The sequence below is a fragment of the Opisthocomus hoazin genome, chromosome 9 (assembly GCF_030867145.1).
Source record: "Opisthocomus hoazin isolate bOpiHoa1 chromosome 9, bOpiHoa1.hap1, whole genome shotgun sequence".
Classification (NCBI taxonomy): Eukaryota; Metazoa; Chordata; class Aves; order Opisthocomiformes; family Opisthocomidae; genus Opisthocomus; species Opisthocomus hoazin.
In genome coordinates, this window is record NC_134422.1 from 541,712 (window position 1) to 568,447 (window position 26,736).

General features: G+C 46.3%; 1 protein-coding gene across 3 annotated transcripts in view; it reads right to left on the reverse strand.

Moving 5' to 3' along the window:
- Positions 1–26,295, reverse strand: part of PKP4 (plakophilin 4) — a 97,947-nt gene extending 71,652 nt beyond the window's left edge. For all 3 annotated transcript variants that reach the window (XM_075430028.1, XM_075430030.1, XM_075430027.1), the window contains exon 1: positions 26,198–26,295. The gene's annotated coding sequence lies outside the window, so the exon portion shown is untranslated. The remainder of the gene's footprint in view (positions 1–26,197) is intronic.
- Between the last annotated feature and the right edge of the window lie 441 nt (positions 26,296–26,736).

A 26,736-nucleotide genomic window follows, 5' to 3' on the forward strand; every position in this document is an offset into this window, starting at 1 on the left:
AGAACAAACTCAATACTCCTAGAGCAGACAAATATGAACAGCAACTTCCTCATTTCACAAAGAGCAAGCAGCAGCTTCCACTGCAAACAGGCTCCAAGGCTGGGAACAGACTCTTAAGACCTCTCAATCCTGACCTGTTCTAACCACAACCATCCCTTCTCCACCACCCGCCTCTTACATGCAGAATCGGCACAAAGCTGGGCACACGCTGCCCTAAAGAGACACAGGACAACCTACAAGGTGAGCGGCTGTGCTGCAAAGCTGCGCGTTTCTGATTTAGTCGGCAGAGTTGGTGACTTGACCCTGGAGGGATCTCTTCTGGAATCACCCTACGGGATCGCTCGCCCTCTCGGGACATTTTCTGCACTTGTGCCTACACAGAGGCCAAGCACAGGCAAAGCACCTTGTTGTCCGAAGAATTCCGTGCTACCACAGGCAGCCTGGTGCAGAAAAGATGAGTGGAAACCAGCAGAGAGATGATGTAAGAACAAGTACTTCTGATTTGCTTTGCGTGCAGCAGCATGTGCACCATGAGGACAACTGCTGTTCAGCCTTACGAGCTGCTTCACACGTGTTAGCAGGTGGTCTTTATTAACCACACCAGTCTGCCAAAGGAGCTGGTGACACGGTTAATGTGCAGTTCCACATCACCCACCGAGGGAATGAAACAACAGCTCCAGAGAAACGGAAGTGAACGAGCGATGAGAGGCAGTGGAGTACTCACAGGCTAACGTATGGTGCAGGGGCCGGGTCACCCACCCCCTTCTACCACTGCGAGCGGAAGCAGAAAAGCTGCTCCAAACAGCACGTTAGAGCAAGACCCTGACTCGAGCTCAGGTACTTTCTGGAGAAGGGCCTCTCCTCCCCGCAGCGACCGCACACGTCATACCGCAGACTGCCCAGTAACCTGAAAAGAGTCCGGATAAACGGCCCATCCTTGCTTTACGTCCACAGTGCACTCACCTTCTGGAACATGACATGGCCCAAACACGCCTGGCCAGGTGCCTGGTGTCAGGGCTGCCGAGGGAAGCCCGAGCACGCCAGCTCAGCGACACAGAGCAGCGCCTTTCCCTCCTTCCCTCGCCTCGCCTCCCAACAGGACGGAGCCACAGAAATGGCAGCCACAGACCGTGCCACACTCCCTCCTCCCCCCAGCCCAGGAGAACTCTGGACCAGAGCAGGCACTTCCCCTCTCCCACCACCGCCGCGGCACCCCAACACCCCGGCATGCCCCAGAACGCCCCGTCCCGCCTCGCCCCAACGCCCCAGCACACCCCATCCCAATGCCCCAAAGCCCCAGCACGCCCCGCCCCCCCTCACCCAGACCCCACTGTCCAAGGGAGCGGGCCCGCCACCGCTGCTCCCCACCTGGGCCAAGCCCCACCCGGGCCACGGCCCCATGCCCGCGCCACAGACGGGCGAGTGCGAGGCCGGCGGCAGGCCGGGCCGGGCGGGCAAGGCCCCACACCCTGCCAGGAGGGAGCGGAAACAGACCCGGCCCCACCGCCGCCGGGGGAGCGGCAGCGCAGCAGGCTGCTTTCCTTCGCCACGCCAGAACCGGGGGAACCAGAAGCAAGGCGGCGGAGGGCAACCCCCACGTCCCCCGGTGTGGCGGGTACGGCTGCAGCCCAGCCGGGTGGGTCTCGCTGCCGGGACAGAGCTCGCTCCTGGGGCACAGCCATGAGGCAGCGGGACAGGCCCGGGGCTTGGCAGGCACCACCGGACCAGCCACCAGCCGTCTCTGGTCATTTCTGAAACAGCGTTTGTCCTCCTGCCAAGCTTGCCCACACAACGGCTGCCGGGCGGAGGCCCGCAGAAGCCGGCCGTAAGCCTGGCACGCACCTGCAGCTCCCAGGACCCTCGTTTCTACAAGAACAACTCAGACAGCACTCCAGAAAGCAGAATAAAAAACCGGGCTCTAACAGTTGTGCCATAGGATTTTTTGAAGTCAAAGTGAAAGATGTAACTTTGAGGTTTTAGAAAATAAAGCTGTATTCTTTTAAGGTGTTACCTGTAAAACAAATCAACTCTTTCATCAAGCTGTAATAACCCAAAGAATCATAGAATACACATTACGATTCCCTGGGTCACACCTGTTTTTTAAATCATTTTCCAGAGATCTTTTATGACTAGAACTCAGTGTTTGGGGTTTCTAAATGGACTGTAAATTCGCAAGCACATCATGAAGTTATAAAACTACCCAGCCAAGCTTCTCCTTCAGTTAGGAATATTTGTTAAGTAATCAGAAGGCCAAATCTCAGAAACTCTCACAAGCTGCACATGAGCTTCCTTCAGAAATGTGCTTCCTTGTCCATCCACCTCAGCATGTCTCCACCTGCACGACAACCAGCGGACTGCCGTGCCCCCCCCCCCAGCTCCTTGTGCCCCCCAGCCTGCTCGCTGCGGGGCAGGGCGAGGAGCAGAAATGGCCTTGGGGCTGTGCGAGAGCTGACACAGCCCCGGGTTATCAGGGCGGCTTTGGGCACAAATCCTGGACACAGCACCATAGGAAGTAGTACGAGAAAAATTAACGCTGTCCCAGCCAAAACCAGTCCAACCATCATGGTCGTACTTTTAAGTTCCCAGTTCTTTCCAAAGGTTTAACTACTGTTTACGAAAGATAAGTTAAGAGATACCTTAAAACACTGAAACTAGTGCAATATTTATTCCCTCAAACAGAAGAGACTTCTAAATTTTCCTTAAGCCATATAGGTAAGAAAGCACTTTTTTTACTTTACTTAAAAAAAAACACTGACTTTCTGAAACTTCTATCTATTGATGTGACACAGAGTACAATAAAAATGTAGTGCTGATTCCTTGTAAGCAATCACTGTTGAAGTATATTGTCTAAATGAATGCTGAAAATTGGACCGACTAAAAACCTCTACACAAATATGATATAATGAGCACAGATGTGAGATGATCTCAATTTGTCTTTTCCATAATTTCATCTGTCATTCTCTTCTTACCCCAACCCCGTGAAATAACTCTTCAACCTATCTGTAGGTTCTGCTATCTACTATCTGTAGCAAATTTTTGTAACCAGTCAAGAAAATGTACATCTGAACTAGTCGCAAGCTATGGTAATTTCTCTGACCAGAAAATATACCCAATATTGAGTCTCTAATAATAACATTCAGATGAAAGCCAATCAGATTAATTATTAATGAAGATCTCAGTGTTAAATGTACATGTAAGCGTTAAGAGGTGTAACCGGAGCACTATACCCTTCCATACAGGCAGTTATTTCAACTGCTGTTACTGATTTTCTAATCTTGATTTCAAGATTAGACAACTGTTGGCTTTGATCCTACAAACGCTTACGTACTATCACAAATGAGTACGCTCATTGACGCCAACCTCCTGCATGGCCAGGCAGCTGCCGGTGACGTGGTGCAGGAAGCGAAGGAACTGGGAGACGCTCGCTGGAGCCGAGCCCCACCACCACGCCTCCGTCCAGGCATGCTCTTTGAGGAAAGGAACTCCCAAAGCCAAAGCAGATTCTCTTATTTACCTTACAGGAATAGCAAATACCAAAACACAGGATTCATGAGAGCCTTAAAATCAGGTATGAGCAAAACTCAGGAGTTAATAAGAAAACCTCTTTCTTCCTTACGCCAAGACTGGGATTTACTGGCTGAAGACACTTCCCGTGTTACTCCCTCCTTTGGGTATCATACCTGGTTCATTATCGGAAAACAAGCAACCAGACTTCATTCCCTCAAAAAATTAGGTCCACAGTCATATTGCCTGCCTCTTGTGTCCTGGCCCAGCGGTTACATCTCACCCAGAATGGCAGACTTTGCTCCTACATCTCTCCCCGTCTGTCCAAATTCTCACCCCCTACAACCCTCCGCTGTAGTACCACAGCTACTAAGCGGCACTCAGGACGGATGCAGGGCTGCTTTCTACAAACCTTATACATGGACGAACCAAGCAATATACACACGTACCACCTATCAACGCATCTTAAAAGTTCCCTCCATTCCAGCTGTTTTAATTCTCAAATTGCTCCTGCTCATTAAAGACACTGAGATCTATGTAGCCACAATGAAAACTCAGAAAACATATTTTACTGTTCTACTGCTTTTGTGCAATGCATATCAGCATATCTTATTTACATAACTTCTAAAAAATCCTGAATACGAGAGAAGTTTACAGATTTGTCTGCTACAGCAGAACAGAGAATAGAGAGTGTATGAGAACTGCAAGATGTCCCGAGATGATCTTTTGGTGCATGTTACAGAACTACAGATTTATGAATGGTATAAATGGTTCTAGCATAGCTCAAAAGTGTAATCTGAGATCACAGAATCACAGGCTGGTTTGGGTTGGCAGGGACCTTACAGATCACCCAGTTCCACCCCCCTGCCCTGGGCAGGGACCCCTTCCACCAGAGCAGGGTGCTCCAAGCCCCGTCCAACCTGGCCTTGAACCCTGCCAGGGAGGGGGCAGCCACAGCTTCTCTGGGCAACCTGGGCCAGGGCCTCACCATCCTCACAGGGAAGAACTCCTTCCTTGGATCTAATCTAAATCTACCCTGAAAAATGTACCCTAGATCTGAAAATAGTGGCTATCCTGTCCTCTCTACCACGGAGGTTCACTGAAACGGTTTAACGAAACCGTTAACGAAACGTTAACGAGTTTAACGAAACTGTATAGTCACTGCAATCAGAGCAAACCAAGCCATCCAAGAGAGTTCGCTTTCAACCCAACAAGTGTACCGCAGAGCCTGTCTCTTCTGGCAACTGCAGGGATTTGCTTGAGTAAACCACATTTAAACAGTCACTTGTAACTCTCTCTTTAGAGGACACCTCTTGCCTCTGCTATGCACTATTTGTTTACATCTAGCACTCAAAAGCACTGACTCCTAAGAACTTCCCACATGTTCTCATTTTACATAAATGCAGCAGACTTCTTGGCACCCCAGCACTGATGATGGGGCAGATTCACCAGCTTTCTCTAGCAGTTTGCCAATCCTGGCTTTCACACTGGTCCTCTCCGCATGCAGTGGGGTTGTAGGTTGCCAAAATGAGTAATTCCTTCTCTCGTGGCTCATCGAATGGTCAACTAGCTGCAAAGCAAATAGGCTCAGGGAGTTCATCTGACACAAAGCTATGCACTTTTTTTGGGGGGAGGGGGTGGTGGTGGGGTATGTCTTTCTGAACCAGCCAGTCTTGAAGCCATACGGTCACTGATACAAGGAAGGAACAAGAATACACAGTTGAGAAAAAACATGAGAAATTACCTGACTGAGTGTAGCAAACCATGCTTTAATTCTTCATTCTCGTTAGTCTCTACTCCCCACCTTCCACTGCTTCTCCTGTTATTTTCTTAGAGATATCCAGACAGTTTTGCCAACACCAAGTAATCCCTCTTCTTGTAGTGCAGGGCCCAAGGAGAACCCAGACCTTTCCAAGTTCCCAGCAAGACAGCAAAAGCAGTACTTCTCCACAGCTTCCTACTCACTTCCCTTTGTATTCCTCTTGCCTTCTTTACACAGGTGATTGTCCCAGATTTCCTTCTTACCCGAGTTCCCTGCTTCTGAGCCTCCATTGCTGACCCGAAGCCAGTAACAACAGTGACCAGAGTAATTTGCGCTGAAGAGGTAATATAATTCTTATGAACACTGTCAACTAGCATAGCACAGACTTTATCTATTTCATGAGGGAAACATAAGAAAAACAATAAGCAACCTCTCATCACTAAAAATCCTCATTTTTGTCTAGCTACAAGATTAACTCAAGCAACAGGAGTAAATCACCAAGGACATCAGAGCCATAATCATTAGTACAGAAGGAAAAAAAGCTCCAATACGCTAAAATCAACTTGCTGGCACACACCAACAGGTTATTTATTATACAACTAAGTTATTCTTATAAACCTACACTTAAGCAACACGGCACATTTCAGCTATTGGTCAAAGATTCTTGTTTTTTCATCCTTTGCGGTATATGCGAAAGTCAAAACCAGAACAAGAGTTACTACATACATGAAGATATGATTAAAATTTATCTGATTTCTTGAGCTACCTCACAGACATGTCAGGACACTTCCAGGTATGAGTAGCTCCTATTAGCTCCCTCCTGCCGCAAGGACAGAGTGTTGCTCACCCACACGCTAGGCAGTGATTTACATTCTCAAGTTTGGTGCAACCAAGTGAACGAACTAAGACAAACTCCATATTATGTCCACCAGCCTATAGTCATGTGTTCGGATGACAGCAGGTCACAACTCAGACGCTTGCAAAGATGATGCAAGCAATTAAAAATGAATTATGTGAAAGATGGCTCAAATGGTTACATGAAAAATAAGTTTTAAAATTTCCAGATGCAGTAAGCGAAGATACTTCCAACATCACACTGTAGGAGAAACATTCTGTTAAGGTATCACTTTTCCTCATGGACAGAAGTTTTGTTCACATGGGCTTCTGGATGAAACCAGGGAAGTAAATATATTATCTGATGAAAACCTGGAAGAAATTGACTTCTCTAATGACAGGATAAAAAAATACATGTTCATAGTTGTGCAGACCGAGTCCCTCAGTAACAAAGTACATGCAACTGACACGCTGCCTTAGAAATGCGGGAGATGCATTCAACTATCTTTCTGCTAAATTTACTGCCTTCCTCATCCCTTTTTCTTTTCACGGTCCATTTTTTTCCTCTCTGTTGTTTTTGAGGTTTTTTTAATACATGCAGATTCAAACGGCATCTGGTGCTATGTCCTTTTTAAAATGTAAAAAATTATTACCCTAGCTTTTGGACAAATGTATTTTTGTTACAGCTCCTAGTAAAAGACAGGCGCCGCCGCCCCCCCCCCCCCCTTTTTTTTTTTTTGCCGATGGCTACATACTTTAACTCCACTCTAGGGAGCAGGCAAGATTCTACATCCGCAAATATCCAGTCCTAACATGCTCACAAGATTAATATTTTTATAGCTTTCAAACCAACCATTCAACAGAAGAGATCAGGCAGGCACAGAAGACGACCATTTCGAATACAGGCATATTTATGGTCATATCCTTCGAAGCCTGAGGCACCATCTGTAGCTCACCTTAGAAAAAAGAACCTTTGTCATCTGAAGGATGTCTGGAGAGCATTCACACTTCACAAACATATGAAGTATCACAAGCTAATTGGCAATAAATAGAGTTTTCAGTAGTTTAAGTCAACAAGGCTCTATGCCTTAAAGAAAACAGAAACGACAGACCCCAAATCTGAACCTTTCCTCTGGACCATCCCCAGTCTGTATTGCTCTGTTCTGCCGACACATCCGAATCCACAGCCATTCCGAACAACCTCGCCAGAGCACAGTGCTCAAAAGCAGCTCTGCAGACTAGCAAGCAGCTGATTTATCTTGAGGAATACAGCTCGGTCTTATCCTAGTGCCAGCTGAGAGGGAGGAGGGGTACAGAGTATCACAGACAGATTTTAGATTTTCCACACAGACTGTCAGGTGACAAACACGTTCATCAATTATCCACTCACAACTACTCATAGAAGGATAAATTCTTAGTTTGGTGTTGGAATATTCTCAGTTAATTTAGGGTATGAAGTCATTCAGAATGAATGTCACAGAGGAACTTAAAAACTGGAACGGCCGAGTAACTGCAGCGCATGCACGCTGTGCGGTACTGCTACCCAACACTTGCAAAGCGGAGGAGCTCCAAACGGACACTGCTCAATCTCCCGCCTAAACACTCCTATAAACAAGCAAACAGGAGTTCAACTGAGAGTAACTGTAAGTAAAGATATAAACACTACCAAGGAGAAGAATAGCTGCATTTATTCTTCAATTTCCACTTGTATTTTCTCCTAGCCCTGTAAAATTATTACTGAAGTATTACTGCACACATTATTTCTAGATATAATGCACACAAACTGTAGGCAGATATATTTCAACTGGAAGCATAAAACCAAATTTGGTTTATATGCATTTATAAAAGCATGCTTCTGAATTTTGTCATATAGTATACTGGGAAAAAATTATTATATAAAAAAATTTCACAATGATAAAAATTAACAGCTACACCAGAGTTTTCAAAGACAGCCGAAGTGTCTTTGGGATTTCCACAGCTCCCCCAGTTTTGCCAAAGCAAGTTTTTGAGGGATGTGGTGCAAGGTGTATCACCAAGATGGTCTGGAGCCAGACACTACCAACCTCCTGTTGCATACCACCCGTAAAATGCAACCAGACCAAATCAGTGCTGTGATTGCACTTACAGCAGACTCGCGTATTTTTACTGACACTGCAGTCTCCATCTCTGCTTTGAGAACCGTGGTTCAGGAACGAGTGACCGACAAGCAGCAGCTTAAATCGGGTTTAGCAGGGAGAAAAATCCAACTATGCCCTTGCAAAACTTAGAAACTGATGATGTTAACTCCTGCTTTTACTCAGGGTACACCTTGAAGTTCTTTAATGCAACACGCGTTTGTTCCTGCTCAAATGACTACTACAGAAATGCCAAATTCTTGCATACCATAAAGATAGACTGGGGAATACCACTGTTCTCTAATGAATCTGGCTATGGATTAGCAAAACGTTTTACTAAAATGAAGTTTTATCAATTGCTAAACTGCAGTTTACTCTTCATCTTGCTCTGAAACAGATCTACACAGCAAAACTCAAGTTCGCTGCTAAGAACGCTCTATGTGCAAACTTCTATGTTTCAGCAAAGGGAGCTCTCTCCTCTTCTGTTCTCCAAGCTGGAAGCTAAAAAAAAGTTGCATGTAGTAGCAAACTCTACTTGAATTTTACAACAAGCATCTGGCTTGTAAGGCCGAAATTATCAATACTTCAAACAGTGCTCCAACTTCCCAGAAAAGATACATCAGCAGTATCATCTGTGTGAGGTATATTTGACCTCGTTTACCCTTAAAGACTTCAAGTACTTGTAGCAGAACTACACAACTTCACTCTAGAAAGAAATTAGTATTTCTACTAACACTTTATAAACAGACAAGAGCAGATGTGGAACATCAAAATTTACAAGTGACATTACAATTCAAGGAGATCAAAGACAACTGAGTAACTTGAGAAAAACCATAAAGCAAGGTGATTGAGCTAATGTTGATAAATTCAAAGTTATATAAACTATTCCTATCAAAGTGAACGGTATGCCTTCCCATAGTGGGGAGTGGATGACAGAAGCATAACTATAAAGTTAGACACACTTGGTTTAAAATGCATGAAGACTTATTGCACAAGTGCCATAAGGGAAAGAAGTCAGGTCAATGGTACATTAAATAATGCCAATAATTTTAACCACACACTGGGACAGATGACCGCAGTACAAAGCATAGACAATTCAGTACACAGCAACAAGAAAATTCAGAGGGATAGAACACTATACCAAAGGAACGAAGATTAAGCATGGAAATGGTCAAGAAGGGTAACAAATACTGAATAATGGCAAACGGTTCAGTGAAAACAAGAGAAAACTCTCAGACCAGTACTCACAGGGTTCCTGCCATGTGGAAGTATGGCATCTTTACGCAGTGCGCTACTACGATGCTTAGACGCAATTTTCTTCTCTCAGTGAAAAACATTTCTTCCTGTAAAATCTCCTATGGGCATACAATTTTGCCATGAGATGGCAATATTTTGCATCAAAGTTTACCAGCTGGAGACACAATTTAGATAGCTTTCCTGCCTCAGTTCCCGAAAGACTGAAAATACGACTCAAATTTATTTTAAAAACTCAGATCCAAAGTTTCAAGGGAATCTCAAATACTGGTCACAACACCACCATTCTTATTTCTGCCTTTTAATTCCCCACCCCATTTTCTAGTTTAATTCCAAATTCTCAGCAGGGAAAATTAAGCACACCAACACCAGTAACAGGCTATCTCGTAGGCACTAGAACTTCAAATGTTAAGAAATAGCTTGGGTTTGTCAAAAGCAGATTCTATCAAACCTGCCCCATTTTGTTCTATGACAAGGGCACTAGAAGCAATACATCCTGAATGTGAAGCTGTTGAGGCTGCGCTGTGGCCTCCTGACACGCAGCCCAGAGAGCAGAGCTGAAAATGCCGGGGGAGGAAAGAGGTAACAGTATAATGTGCTAGAAAACCATAATCAGAGCCGCAGTTAATAGTTCACTCGCATCGAAAGCAGGCTTGAAATGGGGTTCTGTCACAAGCACTTCCCGGACCCGGCGACCGGGACAACAAACGGCGGCGAGCAGCGCTGCCAGCGTTTTGCAGGTGGCAGCTGGGGACAGGGGAGGGGAACACGCGCACTGCGGAGCGGTCGGGCCAGCATGCCGAGATCGTGAACTACAGGAGGGTCCATCTAAAACCAAATGCCAAGCTCCACAGCAGCCGATCCCAACTCAAACGGAACACTGAATCTTGTCTATCTGTCCTAGTGATACCCACCGATTTCTTATCACCTTCACCTGAGCAATCCTGCCTCGCCTATATTCACATCCACCCAGGCGATGATCAAAGTCCTGCACTGAGGCAGGAACAAATGCCCTACAGAAGACAACAGCTCTGTGGAAAACAGCATGACACTGGGAGGCCTGTAATCAAAGCACATGTTCCTGTGACAAAGAAAAAGGAGGGCAAAAAGAACAAATAAAAAAGATACCTCATTGATCACTTCTGCTTGTTTTCCATTTCCCACTGCACTGAAATGCACAATCTTCCCAGCCTGCTTAGCTGAAGAAGTCTACCCAGTTTTGTGCACCCAGTTTCAAGTCGGATCAATTGAGAAGTCAGAAGAGTGCAACCAAAGCTACGCAAATTTTATGCAGCAGTTGCCCGCATTTGGATACAAAACGGAAACTATGGGGAAAAGTGGTAACAGCTAAAACACTGAAGTCACTGCAGAAAAGACAAAAAACTAATCAAGGATAATAGTTAAAAGCTACTGCTATCTTCCTGCCAGGTATCAGACAATACCAATGGCATTAATTATTTAAGTGTTACTGTCTCTTTTAAACGGGATACTGGGGTGCTGTACTCCCTTCCGAATTCAAACTTATTTTTTAGACCTTTTCATAACTACAGATAATAGGAAAAAGTAAATGCTCACAGTTATGATTTAGATCCTGAGCCTCACAATTACTATAGATATATTTAAATAAGCAGTTCTACCACCAGAAACATTACAAACTCGATTAGTTATTTTCACTGTTCTTTATCATAAAGCTCAAAATGAGGGATTTAAAACACAGCTATCAAAAGCAAATTTTCTCAGTAACATGAAGTAGCCGAAAAATTACACAATTTAAAGTCTTAAAAAACCACAATAATTAAATACTGGTTTAGGGGATTTCCACTTTCAAAATAAAGTCTGCTCTCGCTTGCACTGTGCAATTCCAGGAAGACGTCGATATCACAGCTCAGGAAATACACTCACGGATGACAACAGCAGAAAAGAATGCACTCCCAGAACTTGCAGGATTGCTATTTCATACAATGCTTACATAGTAATGGTAGTTAGAGGCATATCTTTCCATTTTTAGGACGTCTTACTTAAGCTTCATAAAAATATATACAATTTCAGTTAGCTGATACTGAGCTGAACTTTCTACGCACCATGAAGCAAGGAGGAGGAAGCAGCTGAGCACCAGGCAGGAAAGCACCCCAAGCCAAACAAAGCTCGAACACTCGCCAGCAGCACAGAGCACTAAGCCCAGTCCTATCTGAAAGGGAGGAATTAACAACAAACCCCCGCATTACTATACCACAGGAACTGAAAATACGTTGCGCACATCACTTGTGCTATCTCCAACTTGAAACAGTTCAGCAAGGTGCTTTAGGTCAGTTGCTAGCTCTCTCTGCAGTATCACAGACAGCAGGACAAGTTACAGGTGTTAATGGGATACCTATCTACCCAGTTGCATTCTTTGCCTTCCCATTCACGCAAGAGACCACTTCAAATCCAAAAATTTAAAAATGGGAGCTTTTCAGCAAAGGCACAGAAGAGGTTCTACAGAGGGTCTAACCTCTTGTTGCTTTTTCTTTTCAAGCTCACGTAGTACACTCTCTGTTAGTTCAGCTCTCATGTGACCAGACAGGGAAGCCTGCAAATGCCTGAGGAAACGTTAACATACCCAGCAAATGAGGGGCAAAACCACACTCAAATCCTGCCTTACAGGTCTCTTGTTTCAGGTAAGTGTACAATGCTCCACTTCTTTTGTCCAACAAAAGCACAATAAAAACAATTTTACAAGTCTGTATTACATAGTCTGCATATAATTATTTCTTCAAATAACATTTTTAAAGAAGTTTCTTCCTTACAGTGGCAAATACAGTTTGTAAGTCGTTTCTCTACAGTAATGCTGCTGGTTAACTCCAAATGATTATGAACACACCTTCTAATGAACATTGTTAAAAATAGACTTCAGTGAGGCTATTAACGCAGACTTCAGTTCAACATGTCCAAATACGGCAAGGTAAACACACACACACACTCACACACTCCTCCTGTCCCGTTTTCATTCGGTTTTAGTACTGATGCTGCTGCTGCGTGTCAACATCCTCTTGTCGAGCCACAGGAAGGATCTGTCCCGCAGTTTTGTCAGAGACATGGAATAAGCCAGACGTCCCTCAACTTGTCATTTATGGTCACCTTAAAAGGCAGCATTTACTTGCAACTGAACGGACGGAGTAATGTGCCCGTGGTGTTCTGGAGAGTTTCTGTCCTCAGCCTAGCGAAGCGGCACGCAGGATCTGAGCGACGCTGGCATTCGACATGGCCAGCCACCGCTGAACCAAGCACACGTGCCTGCCGCGGTGAGACGCAGGCGACCCCTGCCAGGTTGGTAACGTGGCCCAGTCCGAGCCAGGCTCCCTCCCCGGAGGATCCTCCTGCCCAGCCACAGCACGCCTCTGCCGCAGGGCCACTGGCCCTCTCCACACTGAGATCCACGCCAGGGTGCCGGCCCTCAGCTCCGAGAAGCCAGTTCAAAATGCTTTCAGAACAGAGGTCATCGCCATCACTGCTCCTATCCTCAACAGGGACCAATAATACAAAGCATTTAAACGAAGGAAAATGTAGTAGAACTAGCATGGGACAAAGCTCTGACACGAGGTTGGTTACTCGTTCCATACATGTCACCAACTAACACCTCACAGGGGTGGGCCGAGTCTTTAGACCTCACTATCCCCAAATAAGTCTTCATGAGAGTGAAACACTATCTACTGCAATGGCAATACAAACTTCAGGTTTCACGCTGAATTCTGAAGAACTGATGATCTGACCTCACTGATGACCTCCTTGCAAAAGACGGAAAGACTTGCGTCCGTGACAAGTATAGCATGATCAAAGCTAGAAACTTTCAATAAAAAAAAAAGTCTTCCTTCTCTCCTTCAGAAAGAACTTGTCTCTCTGGAAACTGTTCATTTCTGTAGTTGGTGTTCCTGCGTTTGAAAACGGACAGAGTTTACAGCATAACCATGAACGCTTTTTAGTGAATCTCCAACAACAGAGAAGAGGTGGCTGCTAGCAGTGGCCACTCAAACTTAGGGGTGGCAGCTCTGTTAGAAACAAATACCACTGGAAATGTGGTCCTATAAGACCTAGCTTTTCTAGACATTGATTGATCATGAGTACTCATCATAACAGTATGACTGGTACAGGTATTCATTTCATGGATACAGTGATGAAAGAGCAATTAAACCAAAGATTATTTACTCAAGAAACTTGAGCCTAAAAGACAGAACAGAAAAAAATCAGTTGCTGAAATAGCCATGGACCACATTGCTATGGACTGATTTAAATTTTAAATGGGAGGATAATTTAAGTAGGCAGACCTATAACTGAAGTCACCAATTTGAGCAGAACACATATTATGAAACAGAAAACAGTGTGGTGAGATCAGCCAGCTGAGCTCAGCAGAGCAGCCTGATGCTAGTGCTACCCAACAAACCCGAATCTATCCACGGCAGTGGACGGGGTGACACACAGAAGCATGCAGTGTACATCTACACCAAGAAAGAATTACTGATCTGGGAAGAACACTTACTTTAAAAGAGATACAAGTGAAAAAGTACAGCAGCCTAAGGGGAGAGGAGAAACCTACATATCCATGAATTTTGAGAACTGTTGCTTTCCAAGTCAAATAATAGTGGAATTATATGGAAGTTACAGACAATCAAGCCAAATAAGACTTGCTAAAGCAGCAAAGACATTCCAAGAGTAACAAAAACATTTGTCTGTAGAGAAAACATGGTCAGTTAATACCCTGCCAGGTACCTACGACAGAATAAGCCAAACATGGTCTGATTTCAAATGATCATGATTATGTATTCAGCCTGTTTATGGGAAGGAAAAAAAGTAGCATTAATGAGAAGCTCCATCTGGAAAGAGGTTTCACCACTAGGAATTCCTTTGTGACTGATCACGTTTAACACTGTCAGAACAACTGGCCTTCACAAGTCTTCCAGATTTGTGAGGTTTTGGTAGGCAAGAAGGCCTTGGGGCATGAAGCAGGCATGTTATTACAGAAGACCTCAAGGAATTAATCTTGCTGCTGTTCTTTAGCCAAGCCACAGATAGTGACCAGTGACAGTTTCTGTAACAGATAATAAGGTCATCACAAAGAAGAGACTGGCAAGAAGATGATGGACTCACTAGTTCTTCCTGCAAGATGGCCACAGTAATGGCACATGCCATTGCAGAGCACATCAAAAATACACTTCCAGCAGAGATTCTGAAGTGTTGCTTCCATTATAATGAAATAAAAATTAACCCAGTGTCTGGCACAGGTCTTGTTTCTCACATTTACAGCTGGTTGTGCTGGTCTGACTGAATTCAACAGCTGTCATGACGACAAAGGGACCAAGCCCTCCTTTTTGACAGGCAGAAACCTTACAAAACAGAGACTGAGAATACACTGTTTTCTGCTAATACCTGGGGTAAAAATGAGCATAAGGAGACATCTGAGAGAAGACCAAATAGGTCTTCAATTCCAATAAAGAAATTTATCTCTATAACTATAAATTAGGAAATTTCTCAGTGTAATGAACATCTTGGAAAAGTGGAAAAAAATATACTGAATATATTACTTGAGAATAGAATTATTCATGGCTATTTTCTTCGCTGTTGTTATTGCACTGTTAGGATACTTAGAGTGGATTCCTATTACATTGGTATACTAAATTTATTTTTTCTTATGGCAAAAGGGCATGTTGGTATTCAAATTAAATCACATCTACCATCAAGAAAGTCAAACTACTTCAATCACACAGTTAAAACAGCAGAAAGTAGCCAGCTGCTCTGGGATGTGTTTACCGGCAGTATTGTTTTGATTCATATCCTGCTGGCTTCTTTGCAACTGGAAGATGTTAAGGTCAAATCAAGGTGATTTGCTTGCTTTCCTTCTGTGGTAGGGCCATTTCAATCGGGGCTCTTGAATAAAATATACACAAGTATTTTCATACAGCAGCTGAACTTGTCAATAATCAAAGCTATTACTACATTTAGTATGCACCCACAGCACTCCAACAACGCCAAGTACATCTGGACAGCCACAGGACTTTTAGAGTCATGCGTTCAGGTTCCACTGCGTTTAAAGGTACAAACTGGCATTTGAAAACCATTAGTTCAAGCCACTGCATCTTCACAACTTGGTTTAAGTTCACCTGGGATTAAATGGGGATCTGATCCTGTCTGTCCAGTTTAGAGTTAGTCAAGGTGGTCAAGGCCACAACTGCTCTAACCAATTCAAAATGACCAGCACAGGAGAAAATCTACACAGCTGTAGTTGTGTCACAGTGAATGATAACTTACTTGGGGGAGATGTTGAATGTTCCCTACCCAAGTAAATCTGCACACGTAAATCACCATTCTACTCGAAGACAACACACAAACCAACACGTAAATCCTATAATGCGGGAAGTCTGACAGCCACATATTCTTTGATCTAGACGAAGAAATGATCCTGACGTTGCCCAGGTGAGAGGCATCTCCTAACACACACTTTGAAATAAAAACCACAGAACTAGAAATGAAGGCAGACATTAGCTCCACGTCATTCAATGTTGCTGGGTCCGCTTCCAGCACACGGGACAAGATTAATCATATCGAACACTAGCTCTACTTTCAAGGAAAACCTGTGCAGAAAGCTGATGTGCACTTTAAACTGAAAAGGCGGAGTTTGTGTTTGTACACCTATGAAGTCGTAAGTTTTACAAATTTAACACATTACATCACGAGGCAACATGACACCAAACCATTTCATGTTCATATTAAAAAAATACACTGGTAAGCAGTCTAAACTTTGGACCATACAAGGCTGTCCATCAGTAAGGTCCTCTGAAAGGCAAACTAAGTCATCAATACTACCGTAGACAGCTGCTCAGCCCACACGCTATGCAAGAGATGATTAAATGCATTAAAAACAAGAAAGCATTATATTTCAAAAAATAGCATATCGTCAGTTATAATCATTGTCTCCAGCTTGGATTGTCCTGTTTCAAAGAAAGACTGAAAAAGGCCAAATATCAAATGCACATAGTAAATCCAGCTACCCGTAAGAACTTCAGAAAAGCCACGTTGCATCAGGCTAGAGCTGCATCTCACATGGCAATCCGGACTGATGCTGGCCTACAGCAGATGCCCGAGAAAAAGGACCGGGGAAGTACGCAGTTCTGCATCCCCGGGTTTCTCTCCCGGCCACCACAAGGAAATAAGTCGGCTGTACGAACAAGATAGCTTCCAATCTTGAATTACTGGGTTCAGCTGAATTATGGAAGTTTAACAGTAAAGCAGATAAAAAGTCCCAAGTTACAGTATCTTTTAAAAAGTTGTGTAAAATGAAAAAATATATTGAAAGAACACAGACAATTAGCTGTTTCCCAGGTTCTTCCCCCCCCATATTCTGTAAAGAATCTTCTTTTAAAAGCTTTAAATACAAGTGCCAGATTCTTGCCTCAAAAGATGCTGAAGAACAGTAGTTATTCATCTGTTGACCAGAGCCAGAACTTCATTCTGAAATACAGGCCAAGCAAGCGTAAAAGTTTTGAACTTCAATAGGCTATACTCTTCCATAAGGATTTTCACCTGATGTCTTAGTTTAAGAAATTATAAATCACACAGACATGTGTAAACATAAAAGACAGTGGTACGATGGGAGGGTTGATAAAATAAAAATTGTAAAAATTAAGAAAGTTTATCACAACTACATTTCTGCTCTCCTTCTGTTTGAGGCTGTTAGAAATTGCCAGAGCAGAGGCTTTGTAGTTGGTTGTTAATTAGCTAATGAACATTAGTAGAATGTCACTGCAGAGGTTTCACACTTTGTATTTATTCATACTGGGGGTGGAAGAACACACCACACTTGAATTCCACAAAATCCCAGCATGGCAGGGGTTGGAAGGGACCTCTGGGGATCATCCAGTCCAGCCCCTGCCAAAGCAGGGTCAACTTCTGGAATTAGAAGGCATCTTTGCGCCCATGACAAAAATCTCTAGCCTGGTTATAAACCTGCGCAACACACAAATACCTTCAGTCGGCTCCAGGCTATTTCTAAGCTCGGAGATCGAAGCTAAGGCAGCCTCCACGAGACCCTGGGCACGGAGGGAAAGCGCAGCAACGGAGCTGCTGCAGCAGGGTACCCTGCCTCCCCTTCCTCCAACACGTCTCGGTTTGCCCACCCAAAGACTGGGAAGCGAGCGACATGCCAAGTGTTTTGAAAGAAAAGCCTAAGCAGGCAGGTGGCTGTCTGACACACAGCCAACAGTAACACGCTTTTATCAATTGCCTGCTTGTTTCAGCAAACTCGGGGGGAAACATTTGCTTAGGATCATACAGAACCAATTACCAGCTTCAAGAGAAGCATGAAATATTGAAGAAGTTACCCACTTAGGGTTAGTAGTTCTTGATTTTGCAAGAAAAAAATTCTCTACAAGTAAAAGAAGGCATCTGGCTGTTGGAGTGCAGGATGAAGCATTTCTGAACTGCTGTTCTGCACAACACAACTGCAGGAGGGGCTGTTGCAAGTTTTCATACAGCGACACTCTTCTAAATCGCGATAAATCTCGGCCTCCATTCACAAGGAAAAGATAATATTTGTGCCTCAAAATGTGGAAAGTGTCTGCACAGCAAGATACTTTGTGTTCACAGTACTCCAACCTGCAAGTTTGAGAACAATCAATTCGGAAAGTCATCATGCAGTAATTACCGGGAAAAAGAGCCCCAACAAACACCAAGAAGTTGAGGACTCACAGGTGTTCTTTAACACAACTAGAACAGCATCTTAAAACGCTGACACTGCTACAGACTGCTGCAGAAACACTTCTAGTGGTGACAGTATTTTTATTATTTGTATTTATCCATCCTCCACTGAAGTTTCACATAAATTAACTAGTCTCCCAACCTGACATTTGTCCATCAACTGTTTCAATCTGCAAAGATGTGCACATAGGACTAAGTAACTAATAAACAAGCTTTTAATCTTATTGAAATTGTCAAAATTTGAACATCCAAAAATAACATCACATAGTTTGTGATGCAATACATAAAGCATTATTTTCAACTTTCCATAAAAAAAATTATCTGGAATATTACCATAGTACAGTATTTTTGTTCTGCTGTAGTATGATGCCCTGTGATGCTTTGAGATGAAGGGAAAACAAAGGAAAACTCTGGAAAAACTGCAATAACGAGTTATCTTTGCTGTGCAAAACAAAGAAATAATTGTATCTTCCTTTTCTATTTCAAATTTTAGTCCTCCTGAAATACTTTAGTAAATATTTATATCATAGAATACATCCATATGCTAGTAATACAGGACAATTTAATAATAGAATATAAAACATTACAATGAACTATATCACTAAAACAGCATTTGTTCAACCTCAAACAAGGCAAGGCTTTCTAAACCTGATGAACTACGCACTTCCTAAAAGCATGCAGGTTGTGATTTCAGGGATCTTCTTTTACATCAATAACAGTAAACCAGATAAAAAAATCCAGTCATCATGAATACCGATAAACATATTAAGTTTAACAGAAACTGTTATCTTCCTACACTGTGTGAGCAAATGTCCAGACTCTGGTAGCGCAGGAGCAACTGACTGAAGGACGGTGGTCTGCCTGCTCCCTTCTAAGCACGCGGGCTTGGCCAAAGTAAAACTCAGTGGCTCATCAGACAAACCTAATTCCTCTATTCAACCCGCCTTGCTCATTCAGCATGTTTCAAGCTACTGAGTATCTTTGGGGTGGGGTTTGTTGTTGTCTGGTTTGGGTTTTTTTGTTTTTGGTTTCGGTTTTGTTTTCTATGTTTCATCTCAGGGTCAGTCCATGACTTGGTGAATTGGTGTTGCTTAAAAATAACTTCTGCGTTCCATAACTATATTGAAAAACTCCCTCAGTATGAGAAGACAGATTACACCAGCCCCAACAAACAGGCAGTGTTCTCTACCAAAACTTCTTAAAAATACTCAAGTCTTTGACCCACAGAAAGCTTTTTGTGTCAGTCTTTCTAGTCTGTACAGAAATCTACACAATGATTTTTAAAAGTATCTTCTGGAAAAGAATGTATTTAATTACAGTGAAATCTCACAAAGCTCAGTATATGCTGTTGCTGTGATTTATGCTAAGAAACAATGGCAAAACTAAGAAAACTTAGTAATTTTCTTTCTTACTGGATAGTCCAAATAGCACAGAGAAAACGGACACATCTCTCAGCTCTACGAGACAACGTGGTTCAGTGTTTTTTCATCTCTTGTTTGAAATCCAAACACGCTCCCAGAAACCAGTGAGGTGATGTATCAATCGTATCATATGCCAGTATTTTCTACTTCAGCTAAAATACGGCACTGGTTATTTTCATCACACAAGTTACGAGGACAAAGCTCGCTATGCAGGGTATAGAGCAGCAACAGATGGCAAATTCTGCTAGCACATCTTGGATTCAGGCTGTATCAGGTAATACAGACCAACAAACTCTGCATTATTCCTGGATCACAAGCACCCTGGATGAAGGTTTGTATTGAAAAAAGGCATGTTCTTGTTCCCCTCCACTTGTTTCATCTATCTGCTTAAATTTGCCTTTTTGGCTGTAAGTTGTATGGAGCACGGATTTCCCTCTACTTCATAAAAGAGCACATCAATTTGGAGTTTAGCACTATGACAGTACAAATGAAATCTCCTTTCACGATACGCAATCATTTTTATACTGCTGTCTTATTTCTTAATAAGAAAATCTGGCAATTTTGTTTTTAAATAAAAACAAGACAAAACTCTTAACTCTTTTTAAGATCTCTCTATTTATCTTCAGATGCCACACAATACTTGAGGAGGAATCTGCCCAAGACAATCAGTGAGCAGTGTCACACAAACACATCTGCACACTGAATTTCTCCAGCTAACGCTCCAGCACTTCACCTGTCCAGAAGCCCTTGAAATCCTCTGCATTACATACAACATCTTGGGTTTGTTTCTGTGAAAGATACGAACCACTTCACTTTTAAGCATGTCACACTGACATGGAAGTCCAGGAGTTATCATTTGTTGGAAATTGTTTCAGAGATCAGTGAAGTATTTTTTTTTTAAACTGGAATTACCACAAAACCTGCCACTATAAAGTACAAGAGTTAATTCCAAGCGGAGATACTGAATTACAGCATACTAGGTAACGTGTATCAGTACCAGCATTGTACACTGAAATCGACCCAGGAAGAAACATCTGGGAATTTGCATCCTGTGCTTATACCATATCAGCAAACGACAGTTTCCGAAGGCTGACCCACCACACACAGGCTACGTCCCGACCACCAGCAAGCTTCCGTAAGCCATACTCCCCAGGAACAGGCTAAAGGGAACGCTGACCAGTTTACCAGTTTTCACCCATCAGATTTACCTTCCTGACAACAAATGCACAAATACCCCATTCACGTGTTGTACAACGACAGAGACTTCTGCCCACACAAGGTGATGACCGTGGGTTGGGATTTCCTTCCGGAGTGCCAGGGATGCGTTGCCTGCTGCCGCCTTTCTGCCCAGGAAGAGGACAAACCCGCAACAAGCTGGAAAGGATCCTGCTTGCGTTGCATTCCCAGCAGAGATTGCATGAGTGGAATCATTTAAAGCAAATTAATATACAGATTAGATGCTTTCTATCTGAACACGTGTAATGCAAATGCTTTTGAGTACATTTATTAACAAATATTAAAAGTGTAACACAGGTGATAGACTAAGGCTTTCCACACCACTTGTGTGTCATAACGAGGTTTCGTTAAGAAGGTGAAGAGAAGAAAAGCTTTTTGCACCCACACAAACAAACAGAAATCTAGAATGTTTCTAATGCTCCTTCCTTGTTTCCTTACAGTTGAACCTCACCTGAGAAAAAGCAATGTCTGGCACCACATGCTCCCGCTCCTCCCTTTCCTCACTTGTTCCCCGTATCTCTGCTACTTCTTACCCTGCCTGGCACTGGAAAAACTGCTCCAACCTTCTTGCCTTCAGCCCCTTCCCCTCCCTGCAGGACATTCTCCCCCCTGCTCCTGCTGCCTTGGAGATGGCTACAGCTAAGCTCAGGACATTTACTGAACTGCACTGATGCTGTCCAGAGCCATTCTCGATGCATTTTGTCCTGCTGCCAGCTACCACAAGCACTCTCCAGACAAGGGAATCCCCCCAAAGCCCTCTCACTTAATGCTCCGAGATGTGCCTCACCCGTGAGGGAATGGGGACCTGGAGCACTGAACTCCAATAAACAAGAAAGGCTAGCTAATTGTACAACCCACAGAATATCTACGAACCATCTGCTTTGCAGATCCAATAACTAAAGGGTAATTTTATTCACTGCCCACAATTACCACCCCATGGTTGTATAAACAATAAACACATTAAAAATCCCCCCATTGAGCTGTGATGCAGAAAGCAAGTTCCAGCTCGTACACCTTCAAAGGATTTACAACAGATTCCTTTTCCCTCTTTTAATAATGAATTAATCACAATAGCAATCAGAGTATTAGACTGGCTATGATGTTGATTTAAGGTTCACAAAACCCCCCTACATTTCAGTTAGAACCCTTAGATCACAAGACTTTTATAAGCAAAAGGCCCCACTATAGGGGGGGGAGGAGGGAGAAGTCTTTTAATTCTTCCTTGAAGGATGAATCAGTCACTCTCAAACAAAATAATAGCTCACAGTTTTATTTTCTCCGCTAAAATAAAGGCATGTTTTAAATTATTTTAAAAAATCATTAAGCAGGAAGTTGACTGGTCTTTAACTTCTAGTGCTAGGCAAGAACTTTGTAAAATGCTATGCAAATTAAAAAAGGTGCAGGGGGAAGATCTGTAAGGGATGGCCATGGAGACATTTTAGAGAAAAACAGTAATTTCTTTTTCTTTTGTAACCATTATATCTTAAAATTGCAATAGGAGGAAAACACTTGTACATTGAAAGTATGCCTAACTTTTTTGTTTTAACTTTCTGATAAAAAGGCAACTTGTTTAAAAATACTGAAACCCTAAGAATGGATTTTCTCTAACTTTTCCCTAGGTGATGTTGTCTTCATTTGCCTGCAAGAGAGGGATGCAACAAAAAGGACCAGAACATTAGAGCGCACCACGGAAATTCTCCATGGACCACCTGAAGCGAGGCCTGGGCTGCGGGCGCCGGGGAGGAAGGGCAAGGGCTGCAGCAGGCCGGCCAACCTGCCCGACGGAGCCCTGCTCCCCGGCTGCCATGCTCCGGGGGCTGCGGGCTGCGGCCCCGAGCCCACCAAGGGGCGGCCAGGCTGCGCCCCAGCAGGCCCCGAGCCCCCGCCGCAGGCCCACGGCCCGGCATGGCCTGTCCTCCGGCCCGGCCGCCGCTCGGAGAGCTGTCGGGCCTCTGCCAGGCACCGCTACCAGAGCCTTCTCCTCCAGCCTCTCCTTTCAGTGACAGCGCTGGGGTTTCACCAGCGGAAAATAAACGCACTGATCTGCCATGCAGCCGAAGGCGTCCTTCCCTTCCTGAGCCCAGCGAGCGGGGTGCTGCGGGCAGCGAGGCCCGACTGCTGGTGCCAGCCGCGCAGGCCTCCGCTGACGAGGGGCAGGGCAAGCAGTAGCTTCGGGAGGCTCACCAGAGCGGGCTGTGGCTGCCCTCACCCACCCCGTCACCCTCCAGACCCGCCCCGGCAGAACAAACACGCGTTCTGCTCGGAGGAATGGAACATGGAGCGTCACCCACCGAACCGGGGCACAGCACGGGCCTTCGCGAGGGCAGCGGCGGATCGGAGCCGCTCCGTGCCGCAGCCACGCCGGCTCGGCGGGAAGGCTGCGCCGCAGCCCGCGCCCTCGGCCCAGCTCCGGGTGGCAGCTGCCCGCAGTCGTCGCCGGCGTCCGAACGGCCCCGTGGCTGCAGCCCGGACAGGAGCAGCAGCCAGCAGCGCTCGCCAGCCGTGCCCAGAACTCCAGCTTCGCGCCTGGCGCTCTGCTCGCTTGCGCATCAACTTAGGCTAGCTCAGTTTCTTCCCCTCCCCAGTTTGTACAGTTCAAACCAGTTCAGATTGCTTTCAGAGTGACAGTACACGCCATGTTATCTTCATTAGAGAAACCCCCCCCACAAACCTACCCAAAAACTCTGACCCACAGCAACCGGAGTTACTGGGGAGACGTACAGGCGCCTTTCACCCCAGACGACAGAACACGTTCCTTCTCAGCAGCCCTTGCGAGCTGCTTCCCACCAGCCCCTGGCAAACGCAGTCACTGCTCCGAAGGCGCGAGCCCGGCAGCCTTTCGTCCACCAGCAGCCCAGGTCACAGCTTCCCGGCCACCGCAGACCCCGCGCACCATTCATAAAAGCCCCTCTGCTTGTGGGGACTGCTTCGGCTAACTACGCCGTAAGTGGCTTAAAGGGAGCGCAGCTTCCCACACCAAGGAATCCCATTTTAACCCAGACTCACTGACTGATCAAAAATAAGAAGTCAACAAGAGCAACACAAAATAACTTCATAGGCTAACCAGCTCACAGGTATCTTTTTCCAGAGGAGTATCACGAGCTCTGCTTGCTTTTTAGGGGTCTTTTCCATATCATATTACAATAGCTATGTTTTGTTAATAAAACCCATTGTTTTTGATTACGCTTGTAACAACTTTAAGCTCACCGAGATCCCTGAACTAGTCAGTGCTTTATTGCACCAAATAAACAATCAGATAAATGCTTGCAGAACTTACTCATTTTCAGCACAATTAAGACAAAAAACCCAGTGAAATTACAACAGTACCCACAGAGTGCCATCTTTTAGAATTGCTTTAGCCTTTCATCTGCTATAAATGTATTTAAACCATCTACAAAAAGTGAAGCAGAAGTACATGAAGTTCTCGTTTGTCTCCTGTTTTGTTAATCATGTTTTTGTTAAACACTCTGCATATTGTTTCTTCCACTGAAGCTTCTCTCACAATGCATGCAGATTTCCGATACCAAACACCTGACACAGCTTACTAATTAAGATTATTATTTTTACATAGCACATGTTACCATACAATACAAAAATACACCCCGAAACGCATTACAGATGCTATTTTGCTAGTATACAGAGCTGCTAGAAGAAAGCCATGTATCATACCGCTTCCCTTGTTTACGCTGTGTGACTGAGTTCATCTGTCCATCACAAAAGGACCCTGCCTTACTATTAAAAAAGCAAACACCAACAGGTGTGCTCTACTGGCAACATTCTAAGAAAAATCAGACCAAATTCTCCTCTCATATACAGAAGACTGCTCTCTCGCGAAACTTTACTCAACTGTGCTTTGTAGCGGAGCTTCTATTATTATTACTGCTACTTATCCTTAACATCTAACAAGATGAAAGGAAAAAAGACATTTTCACTGGAAAAGGCCCATCAGCTGTTCTAACTTAATTAAAGAATATTAACAGCAACTCATTTCAGTAGCAAAGTAGCAATTTAAACCAAAGGAGAAGGTTACTGCAACCTGCCTTTTCACAGACGGGTTACATTCATCGGCATGCAAGATAGTAACATGCAACCGAGACACTCCAGCCCTCGGTGCCAGCAACCAGCTTTTGCCCCCAGACACGCTCCTCCCACTTCAAACGTGATGGGCAAGGCAGAATTCGTCTCCACAAACTAAACAAGAACATCTAATACGTTCCCGTATTTTTACCTCTGAGAAGGTATTATTTGGTGGTTACCCCAACAGCACAGTCACCAGCGAGAGGGGAAAACGCTACCAGCCTCGTCTTCTCCTAACCTGACTCCAAGGTATCAAAAAATGAGAAACGCTGAAAAAACTGCGAAGCCAGTTCACGAAACCTCGCCACCGCACGCCCAGCCACGCCTTCCCCTGCACACAGCCCGGTCGCCAGGCGATGACTAATGTCGAATGAACAGGGAGCAGAAGGTTATTAAAGGAAAGAAAAAAGGGAGCAGAGTACAAAAGTCTGCGGGGCAAACCCCGGCGCTACAGCAACGCCCCGCTCAGCGCTCGCCCCGCCGCGCCAGCCGGGAGGGGACGGGACCGGCCCGGAGCTGTCTGCGGCGGGCGGCCCCGCGCCCTCCCCGCGCACCGAACCCCGGCACGGAGCGGCGCGGGCGCGGCAGCGTGAGCGCGCCTGACCCCGACCCTGCCCGGCGGCGGGAGCGCGCCTCGGGACGGGGATGGAGACGGCACTGCGCCGCGCACACCGCGCCGGGGCACGCACACCGCGCCGGGGCACACACACCGCGCCGGGCACGCCGCGCCGCCCCTCCCGACCCGGGGGCTCCCGCCCCGCCGCTCCCGGCACTTCCCGCCGCGCCCCCGCCCGACTCCGCAGCCCAGCGCCCGCGGTACGGCCCGGCGCGGCCCGGCCCTGCCCGCTGCGGCGCGGCTCCCGCCTCCCGCCCGCGGCGCCGACGGCGCCCTCGGGCCCACAGCGCGGGCTGCGCATCCGCCGCGGGCCCGGGAGCGGGGTGGGGGGGGCGGCCGCGCCGGGCTGGAGGCGACGGGCCCGGCCGCGACCCCCGCCGAGCGCACCTGCCCCCGCCCGCCCGGTGCCCGGTGCCCAGGCCGGGGCAGGGCCCCCGCCCGCAGGGCCCGCGCTGCGCGGCCGGGCATGCCGCGCTCTGCCCGCGCAGAAGGGCCGCGGTGCAGGCGGCGCCGCCGACCGGGCCGGGCGCTGGTCCTCCCGAGGCGGCGGCGGCGGCTCCTCGGCCCCGCTGCCCCGGGCCCCCGGCGGGCTCCGCCGCCCCGCCTCGCCTCGCCTCGCCTCCCGCCTGGCCCGCGCGGCGCCCCCGGCACTCACCGCTCGGAGGGGGGGGCGGCGGCGGGGCGCAGCGGCCGGCCCCGCTCAGCGCGCCGGCGGCGGGCCCTAGCCCGGGGTCTCCATGGTGGCGGTGGTGGCGCCGGCGCCGCCGAGCCCCGCCGCCCGCTCCGCCTGGCCGCGCCCCGCCCCGCTGGCGACGTCAGCGCGGCGCCCTGCCCTGCACCCGCGCCCATTGGCCAGACGCGGCACAAGGCGGCATGCCATTGGCTACTGCCGCGTGTTAAACCCGCCAATGGCGGCACGACTTGAGGTTACTATGGTTACCGATGCCGTGAGGCGGCGGAGTGGAAGGTGCTGCTGTTTCCTCGGCGCAGTGCGCGGGGACCGTGTCGGGTTGTGCTGTGCCCGCAGGCGGCAGTACCCGCGGGGCTGGGCCGCCTGCCCGGGCCAGGCCAGGCCGCCGGGGCGGGAGGCTCCTCCGGCGCCGCCGCGGAGCCCGCCGGTCTCCTCGCGGTGAGTGTCGGTGCGCGGCGTGGGAGCGGGCGGGGTGCAGGTGGCCGGAGCAACCGGTTGCAAAA